Below are 11,755 nucleotides of genomic sequence, written 5' to 3' on the forward strand. Positions count from 1 at the left end.
CTCGCACACACACCCAAGCACCATAAAGGCTAACCTCCGCATGGCCCTTTCCCCTCTCTCACACACAGTGACGCCATCCACTGTGATTCATCTGCCTGGCAGTGTGAAGTGTAAAGGAGATTATTACCAGTGAAGGGCTCAGACCCCCCTGAAGATCTACTGCTCTCCCGTCTGCCCTGCAGAGGAAATGGGAAAATATTGCTAATGTTTACTGCCCCGTGAGCGTGTGTGTGTCCATGTTATGCGCACTGGTAATGCCTGCAGCCTGAGCAGCATTGCTAAGCAGTTCACAGGCTTGTTTACTGGCTAGAAATGTGCTGACTTCAGGGAGTTTGGTGTGCAAATGTTTCTGTATGCATGCGTTTTTCAGAAGCACCTGTGTGCGTTTATGTGTCCATGGGCCTGTCATCATGTGTAAATTTAGTTTTGCGCGTGAATAAATCGGAAATCCAGATGTTTCACAGTGTTCCTTGGGTTTCCCCTCTCCGTTGTCCTCCAATTTGCTACTAACACCAAAATAAGACGTATTTTAAATGACCAAACGAGGAGTAGCTTAATGATTTTGTAATGATCAGTAACCGCACTCAGCTAGAGGAAGGCTGACCAATATGCTAATCTAATTCAAAGCCTATTTGCACATATTAGATAAACTATTCTGTAGGTCATTCTCATTATTTCCTAATGAGTTGTAGAGAAGGGATATCTAAATCAAGACTGCGCCAAGTTCATCAATTAGCATAACGATTTTGCAGTAGTACTCAGTACAGAAGACTGACTCTCATGTACCTTCTGTCTGAGCACGTTATACCACAAAAGGATTCGCATATATTTATAACATCTGATGTGTAAGACGCTAAAACCAATGCAAGTCATCTGAACATAAGTCTTACAAATGATAAAATAAGGATGTCATCCTTGTATCAGCTCCTTACTGAGATTTAAATTCCATTTTGTACTTTGACAGGAGCATTGTTTGAAAGCTTTTCAAAAAAAAGTGACCACATATTAAAACAAAGAGAAACCAAACCAACCATTGACGCTGGGTAAAGACTTCTTGACCCCTCTAGTGGCTTTACCGAGACTGAACTTTGAACGCTAACGTTAGTCCGACTGTGCTGTCCAGTCAGTCAGACTAACGTTAGCAGACATGATGGTGCACCTGACTGTTAAAGGGAGGTCAAAGGTCGACCCTTTCTTCACTTTCTCTGCTTCCAGAGCTGCTGAAGTAAATTTTAATGATTTGTGCTTCCCGTCTTTGAAACCAGAGATGTAACAGCTACATGAATGTCAATTGGATTCTCACCATTAGGGAACAGACAAGCAAAATGCTCGACGCTGTCTGCAGTAGCATGGTAACTGATATGAATCAAGGCTTAGTGCATATGAATTAGTGCCGGGGAGAGCTAATGTTACTTTGTCTTATTATAGTCATGAATAAACCATAGCGACACTGCAGATTGAAGATAACATTTAAAGGAATCTATGCGTTAAAGGAACAGTGTGTGATATTTAGGGGGGATTAATTAGCAACCTTTGAATACCATAATCATGTTTTAGAAATTATTGCAAGGTTCAGATTTTTTTCTAACAAAAAAAATACAGCACAAGCAGGAACAAACACTCTTAAAATCAGCAAAATGGCCTGGCGCGGAACAATAGAAATACACAAAGAACAATCTGACACTAAAAGGAACAGTAACCATAAACACTGAGGAGCACTTAACAATAAGCTTATAATGCCAACTCATGAAAATGATGACGATGTAAAAATGTGCCTCAGGAAGCACAAGCGTAAAAGCCACGCTGTGGACATTGGGAAAGCTATAATTTTAACTATTTTTACGACTATATATACTTTTAGGAGAGACTGTGAGGAAATGTAACACATCGGTTACAATATATTTAGTGTGAAAAGTATGAAATCTACAGATCTCGCAAAAAAAACCCCCTCCCTTTTCTGGCATCAAGTCAGGTTCATACTTCATGGAGGACGTGCAGGAAAGTGATTTTCCTCTCTGTTCTTCCTCCACTCTGTGAGGTCTGTAATTCAGAAATAATGTCATTTGAAATTCCTATAAAGGAATATATATAAAAATTCACCTCATAAAATATGACTTGACGCATCATTCTGATTTGCTACAATTTACTTTTGCAGTTACTTGGTTATTCTTCTTACCGGTTATGAGAACGTCAAAATTTGAAACATTTCTGTCTTAGGAATTGAATGCATTGCATCTTTTACGTTACGATATTTTTTTGGCAATTTTAGGCTTTACAAAATAGAATGAATTTAATTGAGGAGAGTTGTGAGTCTGACTCATGCTGAAAAAAAAAAATCTTTTTAAATCTGAGAGTTAAATTCTCTCCTCCTGCTCATCTGGCTTTGTAAGTCAGGCGTTCTGATGCCTTTCATTAGTCTTTCCCTAGGAATTCAAGTCCACATTGACCAATTTTACATGACTTGTGATTGTCTTACTGCTGTTGTTTTTAGTTAAAGACATGCAGGCCAAAACCACATAAAACTGGAATTGTATTTTAATCTCAGCAACCCAGATCAAACCGCTGAGTGATACAAGGCAACCCAAAACGGTTACACTTTACTTTTTTTTCTACAAAGCACCAGCTGACACAAGCGGAACTGATGATACCTCCCCACAATCGCCAGCCATTACGCAGTGTGTAACAACCTAATGTAAATGTTGTCCTGCGGCTGCACAGGAGGACACAGCGGGGACCTCGTCTCCTTTCCTCTAGAGTCTTATGTAATGTCCGCTCTCTTGCCATTGCAACTCCACTTCGCTGTCCTTTTATTGCCCATTCAGCACCTCGAATGGCACCGTGGCCGCCTGTAACATGGTAATAGCTCGCCATCCCATTCTCCCATCTAGCTCTTTCTTTTTTTTTAGAAAATATTTATCCGTCTTTATCACAATATTCCTGTTTCTATTTTCTCCCCGCTGCTCTGTCGCTCTCTTCTAGTTACCTGCTGTTGCTGATCACTTCGGTAATGCACTGAATACATCCTGGGTGGCTATTCAGAGCAAATTGCTTTGTTGTGTTGCTGTAGGGCCCAAGGCAGGCAGGGGCCTCCACAGTTCAGGGGTAAATAATGATGGAGGCTGATAATGGGCCTTGCTGTTAGGCTTCAGTTTTTACTGCTATGGCACAAAAATAGCTACGAAATGAGAGTATGACGTGTTCCCCTTTGGTGTAAACTCACATCACAACGACTCACAAGTTAATATAAATCTTCTATACCAGGGGTCTCAAACTCAAATCAGCTGCGGGCCAGATGCAGCCCACTTCAACCGAACGCGGGCCAGACTAGCGTCCGAACGGCATGGTCGACAATAACACAACTTAACACTCACTTTCAAAAGCAGTCATTGAACCCCACCCTGGGGGATCGGTCCGAATGAGACTACAACACTAGTCCTCCTTTAACTCAGCGGGGGAGACCTAAGGTCATGTGACCGTGGAATTCCTTTATAGCCAAACGTGAAGTTACGTGAATCGAAGCTGCGTAGTAATGGACGGAGACGCTCGTCGGTGACGTCAGATGCTTCATGTGTTGTTAGTGTGAGTCGTAAAGGAAAACTTTATTAAACGAGCGATGCTAACGGTTAGTCACATGATTACCTGCGCGAAAGAGGGCAGGAAACTGAATTTCACCCTCCTGCTCTCTGCACCTCGGCCGACACACACAACCCGCCCCCCATGTCAGTCACATGCATGCCACGTTCACTGGACAAGCACACAGTAGGAAACCAGAACATCATAACATGTCCCACACAGCAGCTGACAGTGGGGTTACAGTATAAAACTTGCGGGCCGCACTAACATTACACTTTCATATTAAGGATGGGGCCACAAAATATCGTCCCGAGGGCCGCAATTGGCCCGCGGGCCGCGAGTTTGAGACCCCTGTTCTATACCATCAGATCTGTAGGCTTTCCTGTGTTTTTCAAAAAAAACTGGCCAAAGTTTGTAAGAGTAGGCATGTGTGGTCCGGGACTTTTAGCAACTTTCCTAATCCAGGAAAATTGTGATGATTTTGTCAGAGCCAACAAAACCATAAATCAAAGTATAGCCATAAATCAAACCTTGATCACCCTCATGCATATGATAAGATAATGCACGCGGAGATAATCCTCTCTGACAGCAGATTTTAGTTTACCGCAGGCTGCTAATGAAGGATATCCTGCATAATTACAACAGGTAAACCATTTTAATTAGGTCTAATATCCTTACAAAAGTTGTATTTTTAAATTTCATCAGCCAATACTCTTTACCATCACATTTATGCACACGTAGTCTTGGTAGTCTGTCTTTTCTATTTACCTCTCCACAAAAAATCCTACATTAGGATTGTTTCTGCACTTTAAATTCTACTAACTGATATTTCAAACCACACCTTTTAGAGAATGACGACATGTCATCACAATATTTCCTTTCCCGCTCACAGTGACTGTAGGTAGGACACTTTTTAAATGACTTGAGTCCTTGTCCAAGATGTTTTTATTCAGCATGAGTTCTGAAAAGGATCAATACAGACTAGAAGTTTTCAAAAGTCCACAAATTTATTCTTAACCCCTCAGAAAAGAACATAAAGTGTACTCCACCTGGAAGCCAACACGTCTGTGAGCCTGTGAAGACCTCTACGACAGACCTAGGCTTGGTTTTGCCATCTTCCCGTGACTGGACAACTTTGAAGTTTTACATTGTGATTGTTTTTGTCCTTGGATGCTATAGACAGTATTACATTTATTTTCACTTCATTACATTGTATTTTCTTTGTCTTCTCTTGTTCCAGGTTGCAAAAGATGCAACAAAAGCTTTGAAGACCAGCAAGTACAGAAGACCACTAAAAATCTGCCACCTTTGGGAGTGCGCGTAGCATTTCAATCTCTGCCGACACTAAAACAGCAAGACTGATTTAGTTCTCTTAAAGCATTTGCCACATTTTCCAACTGGATGTGGGTCAGGCCGTTCCATTTTACTGTTCTCATTACATTTTTTGGGTCACTCAGGTTTCTACATCGGGAGACCCCTCAATAAATCATCAATGTCCCTGTAACACGTCAGAGTGCCAGTTGTCTGTGAACATCTCTCTGTTGTGTGAATTTGACTTCATCCTAAATCTTACGGTGAGCGGTATTGGAAAGGTAAACAATACGCCGCACACACACACACCTGCGCACACACACGCAGTCCCGGGCCATATTGCCTCTAATGTGTCGTCACTGAGTGTCTCTCTTTAGATGAGTCAGACTTGGCAGAGGGCCTCGCTGTGCCAGGCCGGGCCCAGCGAGGCCAGCGGAAACGAAGGACTGGCGGGGGGGGGGTAAGGAGGGCTCACTGCAGGGAGCGATGCCCGGAATAGAAGTGGTCAGATGGGGCAGTGATGACACGCAGGAGGGCTCAGGGATCAGCAGGGGGAGGCCGCAGGCTGGCATCACGTCGGAGGGATGTACTGAGCGTGGCACACTTGTACTTTGGATACAGTACAACATGGACGGGTCGACGCTGTCGCAGGTACAAAGATATTTCATTACTGAAATGGAGAATTAGAAATACTCAGGCACTTTTGCTCTTATTGACAATTGTTCTTGCGACTGCCATCCATCAACATACATTTTGGATATATTATCAGCTTCATCCTCCTCTGCTGTTCTCTCTTTGCACCAAAGTTTTACCATCAGCAATCCCGAGCAGATGAAACTTAAGTTGACATCTTTGATTTTTTTGTTGTTTCATAGAGCCTGAAGGCTCTGACAGAGGCCAGTGATCCTGCAACCTCTGACAGCTCTGCTTCTGTTCTGTTCAGCATCCTCTCTATTCCCCATTCATTAGATTGCTGGTTTCTCTTTTTTTGTTTTTGAACCAGACTTCTTTTGGTTCACCTCTAACCTTCTTGTATCTCCATGTTACAATGTTCTCAGCTTTATACGTATTTGTTCTTTTCCAAAAGGTTGAAGTTTGGTGCAAACAATTTTCCAATATTGTGTTTTTCCAGGCTGTGGCTCTGTAACTTGCTTTAAAACTGAGTGACGGTCATTTAACACTTTAAATAACAAAGCAATTGCACCAACACAGATCTATCTAAATAGCTATAACATTACAGATTTTACCTCCAGGAACTCATCTATTTTTGAAGGGTTTGAAGAAATACAGAACGAAGATAGTGGAAGGGGAGCAGAATGCCGGCCGATACCAACCGTCTTCATCTGGTGAGTCAGAGAGGGAGAACACGAGGGAGAAGCTGTAGAAAACTCTTCTTTATTTGTCTTTATCACTGGGAGCTGTGACATCTCCCCTGAACATCATGAGAAAACAAAAAGCATGAAACAAGCACCAAAGAAATGCTTGAGAAATCTATCGGCTGAACTCTCCGTGCTGTGAGCGGTTCGGCCACAGTGTGGCTGCCTTTTGAATATTTTTCTGAGCGTGAGGACGAAAGGCCAAGTGGGTAAAGGCCATGGCAGTCTGTAAAGAGGAGAGCAAATGTGCTTTCTCGATTCGAGTCGACGAGCTGCCGAGACAAAGTGAGTTTACAGAGGAGTCTGCAGGCGGGAGGGAAGCTAAAACAAGGAGGAGAGCTTAACGAATTACAGAAGGATGTTGTAATTAATCAAATCTGTCTTTATGAATTAGTGTGTTGCTTCAATTATTTCTGCATCAGTCTGTGTTGTCTTACATTATACACAATAGCTGGATATCTCCTCGAAAACGCACAATGACATATGTTTTAAAACTAGCTGGCTCTGGATAGATAGTTCACGAACATACTCATTTTCCATAACATGAAAAAAATAAAAACCCAATCAAGTCAAGGTGAGTCTCTATGCAATGCTAAAGCCCAGATATTTTATCCTGTACAGCAGATGGGATTCTCCTGTTTGCGGCTTAGTTTGAGATCTTTATACATTGTTCATACATTATGACAAAACAAAATGCATCCAGGACCTTGATGTAAGTATGTAAACACGTTGACACTTGACAGCACTGAGTCCCAGGGACAACGTGCACGTTGACAATTCCCCCCTTTTTGTGGTCCTAAACGATCTCCAATTCTCTCAGATAAATACTTCCAAGTAAAATAAGAGACACGGTTCTTTCATTTCCTGTCATTCCTGGCGTTTTCTTTTCCAGCTGATTTCTCACTACTTGGTTTAACCGTCAGTGTTTGATGTGGTCAAAAACTCTTGGCGAGCTGAAAGACTCCAGAAGACATGAAATATTAACTGTATCTCTGCCTGTGTCTCCCTCTCGGTGAAGTAAGCGTACACTTGGGCCCTGTGGGGGTTTTCAGCTGGATGGAGAGCAAAGAGGCCAAAGCACAATACACGTCATGCAGAGCTTCATGGAAGATGAACAGAAAGAATACGTTTCATCTGTTGCTGCCTTTGATGCGTTGGGGACACGCAGTGCTCATGTACAATTGAGCGTGTCTAACATGTGATCTTACAACGTATAAAAGTCATTTTTTCGGCAGAGGATTTTAATTTACACTGCCTGACTGTGTCATCTCCTTACCCGTGTCTTGGTGTTCTTCTCATTCACCTAAATGGAGAGGTCATGCCGCTCTTGGTAAAATCATTTCAGGCAAGATATTTTGTCGTCACTCAACATTTTTAGGAATAATCGAGGGAAATTGGAAACCAATGTGATGAAAGTAAAAGATTAAAGATTAAAACTGAGTTGCAATACAAAAAAGTTCTTCAAATAAAACCAAAAGTACATCGTCTGTCACTTCCAAAATGACCACTGTGGATGAGAACTACAGACGTCAAACAATGGAAATGGACATTTTAAAAACAAAGAATAATCCTATTTTGGTTCAGTTTGATATCTAAACACATTTCACTTGTTTCATAATATATAGTTTGATAATTTGGTTTCTTATTGCATATATTACTATTCTATTGTGCTAATACTACTGATAACTCTCAAAAGAGCTCACCGAGCCTTAATTAAATGTGGGCTTCCAAAGTGTGTTCATAAGGTGACGCCTCAGTCTGTCCCTTAAAGTCCAGGTCAGTTTTTTGTAGCAGGTAAGTGGGACAGGGAGGAGAAGAGATTCACATCCAAAGTCCCTTCGGGGAGGCGTGCACACGAGAGAGGAACAGAAGCAGGATTTTTAATGAATCTCCGAGTTACCTGCATGTGATTAGAGGGAGGCGAGGGATTTCTGCAGTGTGCGTAGGACTCAAGTCGCCTGTCTTTCGGACATCGGCGCAGTAATTGGAAACCAACAGGGAATTGGTTGTCCTTTATCCCACATGTGGATGGCTCTGGTTCGTGAGGTCATATTCTGTTGCATGGCATCAAAACACCGTTTTCTGAATGGGTGTTTTTTCTTCTTTTTTTTTTCTTTTTCTTTTTTTATTTCAGTCCCCTTTATTTAATCTGAAATATTTGCACGTGCCAAATATAATTATGTTTAACTGATACGGGTATATGGATAAGTTTCCCAGATCTGCAAGACCCTTAGAGGCACATAGAAAAGCTGGACCAGCATTTCTAGTACACGAGTTAAAGGTTGCTGGTGTTTTTATCTCCTGAGGGAACAGGAGGGTCGTAGTAACCACACATATATACAGTTTCTCAGACATAAGTATTTCAAACAATAGCAAATGTTCCGGTGGAAATATCAAAGTAACATGCCACACACATGATTTCCTTAACGATGTCACCAGTTACATGAGCTGACATGGAAGGGCGATGAGGAGAAGACCTCTGCCCTCTCCCATCCTGGTTCTCTATATATAATATACTATATAACAAATATATTTGATATATATATATATATATATATAGATATATATACCCGTTTGACAAACTGCAATGCTCATGTTTATCTTAATGTAGTAACATGGCCCCTAATGCAATTGCTTGAGTCCCTGTAGTGTTTTCAATGTTTTTTGGACAACAATGGAGCTCAAAATACAGGATCACTCATTGTTCGTTATTCTAGCAGAATACAGTGTTTTCTAAGGAAAGCTTGAGCATCTAAAACATACATATTCTCTACTTACAATGATGTAAAGGACAGCAGACATTCTACATCACTGTAGAGGCCTGTAACTATTTTTGTCTCCATCACAAGACAAATCTTGGCTTAGTGAATAGGAGCCTTTTATCTTTCTCTTGCAAGCCCCCCAACTTTACGAATGTGCAATTCAATTGGAGTGAACCTCAAAGATTTGTGGGAAATAATAATTTTTCTTGCAGATAAGTCCTTATATATGATAAAGTCAAATTGTGTACCATCAAAAACTATGGTATTAAGTATTAAGAAGACAAAGAAGCTTGCACACAAGTACTCACTCTTAATAAAGTTACGTCCCCACAACTTCATCAGGTAAAATGTGTGTATTCTAACAACAGGTCTTGAATGTATGCAGGTAAAAGGTTACGTCATGAAGGAGTGTGTGTTCATGCACACCATATGGATTAAACAATTCATGGTTGACCCAATTATTTTTAGCACATTTGTTGGCTTTGTTCCCAGTTGGATGGCATGTGAGCGTGTGTGTGTGTGTGTGTGTGTGTGTGTGTGTGTGTGTGTGTGTGAGTGAGAGAGAGCAAACCAAGTGCTAGCTTAATATGTCACTTATTGTCATTTTCTTCCAGGAGGCCACATGGGGCGAGGAACCAGGTCTCCCAGAAAGCCAGATTTGGGCTAATTAAGCTGGAAATGGACCATATGTTCACAAATTCAGACGCACGCACACACAGTAGCTGTGACTCCGGCCCGATCTGATAACACCCAGTGGTTACACCGTCATACAGACACAGTTCCCTCCTGTTCACATCTCACAGGCACTTAAACAGGTACACACACACGCACACGCACACAGACTAAGCTTACACATCTACTGCGGCTCTCTGCCCCCCCTTCACACACACACACACACACACACACACGCTTCCACTGCAGCGGTCCTGCGTCGTCTTTCCTCTCCCAATCAAAATACACATACATGCCCTTCGGTACCTTTCCTTCATTTGTCCTCTACTTTTTTCTTTTTCTCTCTGTTGTAAAAAACTAATTTTATTCAATTCCATCATGGAATTCCCTCCAGTGGATATAACCCGGGAATATTCATATCAAAGATTCCCTGTTCTCTCCTGCTCTCAGGTTGTGACTGCGAACACTCGGCTCAATGTCATACAGTACAAGTAAGGATGAGAAAGGCTCTGGTACATCGGCACTGAATATTCTCCTCTTTACTCGGATCCGCACACCGAGGCGACTACACGGACTAGTTAAGCGCACGCGTTAGCCGTGTGTACGAGATAGTGTGTGCCCTTTTTATTTTTTCAAGTTTTTTTTTTATGAATGACTTCATGCCGGCTGCACAACTGCAACAGAAATACTCGATCCCAATTCAGGCTTGTTCAATTATTCATACTGCTATTGCGGCGCTCTGGCACAGAGAAAGAGTGAGAGAGTGAAAGCGAGCGAGAGCCAGAGAGGGATGGAGGAGGGTGGAGGAGGATGGAAGAGGGTGGAGGAGGATAGAGGCTGCGGTGGGAAGAGGCAGGGCGGGAGAGGATTCAAGTGAAGAGGAGAGGGGGGGGTCGGTGTTTCCTAAGAAAAGCAGCTTTAGAGATGGAATATGTATGTAGCCGGTGGCAGCATCTCCTCTGTTTCACCGCCGCCCTGTCCGGTCCTGCAGCGCCCTGCCTTCCATAAACTCCCACAATCTCTGGTTACTTTCCTCCCTCTGCCTCACTTTGTTTCATTTGATCCGTCTCTTTCCCTTTCACCACTTCTCTGAGGGGAGGGTTCCTGACTTTTCCCTCTTCACCTCATCTGTCGCTCCTTATCTCATCTTTTTGCAGATCTCTCTCCCACCCTCTTCCTCTGTTCGCCTCCTCTGGGCATGATCACATTACGAGCCCTACAACTAGACTCTTCCAAAACTCAAGGGAAAGCTGCAGCGTTAATCTAGATCGGGCTGCAAAACTATCCACTTTCTAGTACTAATATAGCTGACCTTGGTTGGTCCTTATACTTAGCCCCCTCACCCCAGGAGGTTACATTATCCTATTTTTGTAGTTCATCGCTGACCAATTTTCCTGCTCTTGTCACTTATGCTCTTACTCTGCGCCTGTGATGTTCTTTTCCACGCCCTTTTCCTCTCATAGGTTTTCTCAATGCAGCAGACTCTCTATGATTACCCACTCCTGCCTCCCTCCGTTATGGAAATCACCGGCCTCCTTTGGTGGGTTGGCCCGTTTCTGTGAGATATGGGCTGTAACTGGCTCCCCAGAGACGGGAAGGGAGAGACAAGCAAAAGAAAAAAGGCTGTGAGGGGGGAAAAGAGAGAGCAAGAGAATCCGGGAGGGCAAAAATAAATAAAAAGCACACGCCTGCAGAGTTGGGGAGAAATAAAGATGATGAAGGAGGAGGGAAAGTGAGAGAAAAGGCTGGAAAAAGGGAACCAGGCAACAGGCTTGTGAAGAGGACAGTCTGGAAGAACCTTCAGAGGAACCACAGGCAGTGTTACTCACACTGTACTCCTTAATTGACTTAATTAACTTAATTGCGCAGGTCTTTCTACCACAACCCTTTAAAATTGTGTTATTGATTCTTAATGGGTCAGTAATGACTAATTCTAAATACATAACTCATAATCCATTAGAAGCTCTCAAAAACGTGTCCACAAAAAAGGTTTAAGGTCACATTACTACTTTTTTTTATTTACAAAAAGCAACATGAAAACGTCTAATAAACAGAAGAGAC

At 42.4% G+C, this 11,755-nt stretch overlaps 1 protein-coding gene across 4 annotated transcripts in view; it reads left to right on the plus strand.

Annotated features, from left to right (window-relative positions):
• Positions 1 to 5,077, plus strand: part of LOC120825716 (endonuclease V) — a 31,485-nt gene extending 26,408 nt beyond the window's left edge. For 3 of the 4 annotated variants that reach the window (XM_078108933.1, XM_040187502.2, XM_040187503.2), the window contains one exon: positions 4,814 to 5,077. The gene's annotated coding sequence lies outside the window, so the exon portion shown is untranslated. The remainder of the gene's footprint in view (positions 1 to 4,813) is intronic. The other variant, XR_013468781.1, reaches the window with a different exon arrangement.
• Positions 5,078 to 11,755: the final 6,678 nt, after the last annotated feature.

The sequence above is a fragment of the Gasterosteus aculeatus genome, chromosome 9 (assembly GCF_964276395.1).
Source record: "Gasterosteus aculeatus chromosome 9, fGasAcu3.hap1.1, whole genome shotgun sequence".
NCBI lineage: Eukaryota > Metazoa > Chordata > Actinopteri > Perciformes > Gasterosteidae > Gasterosteus > Gasterosteus aculeatus.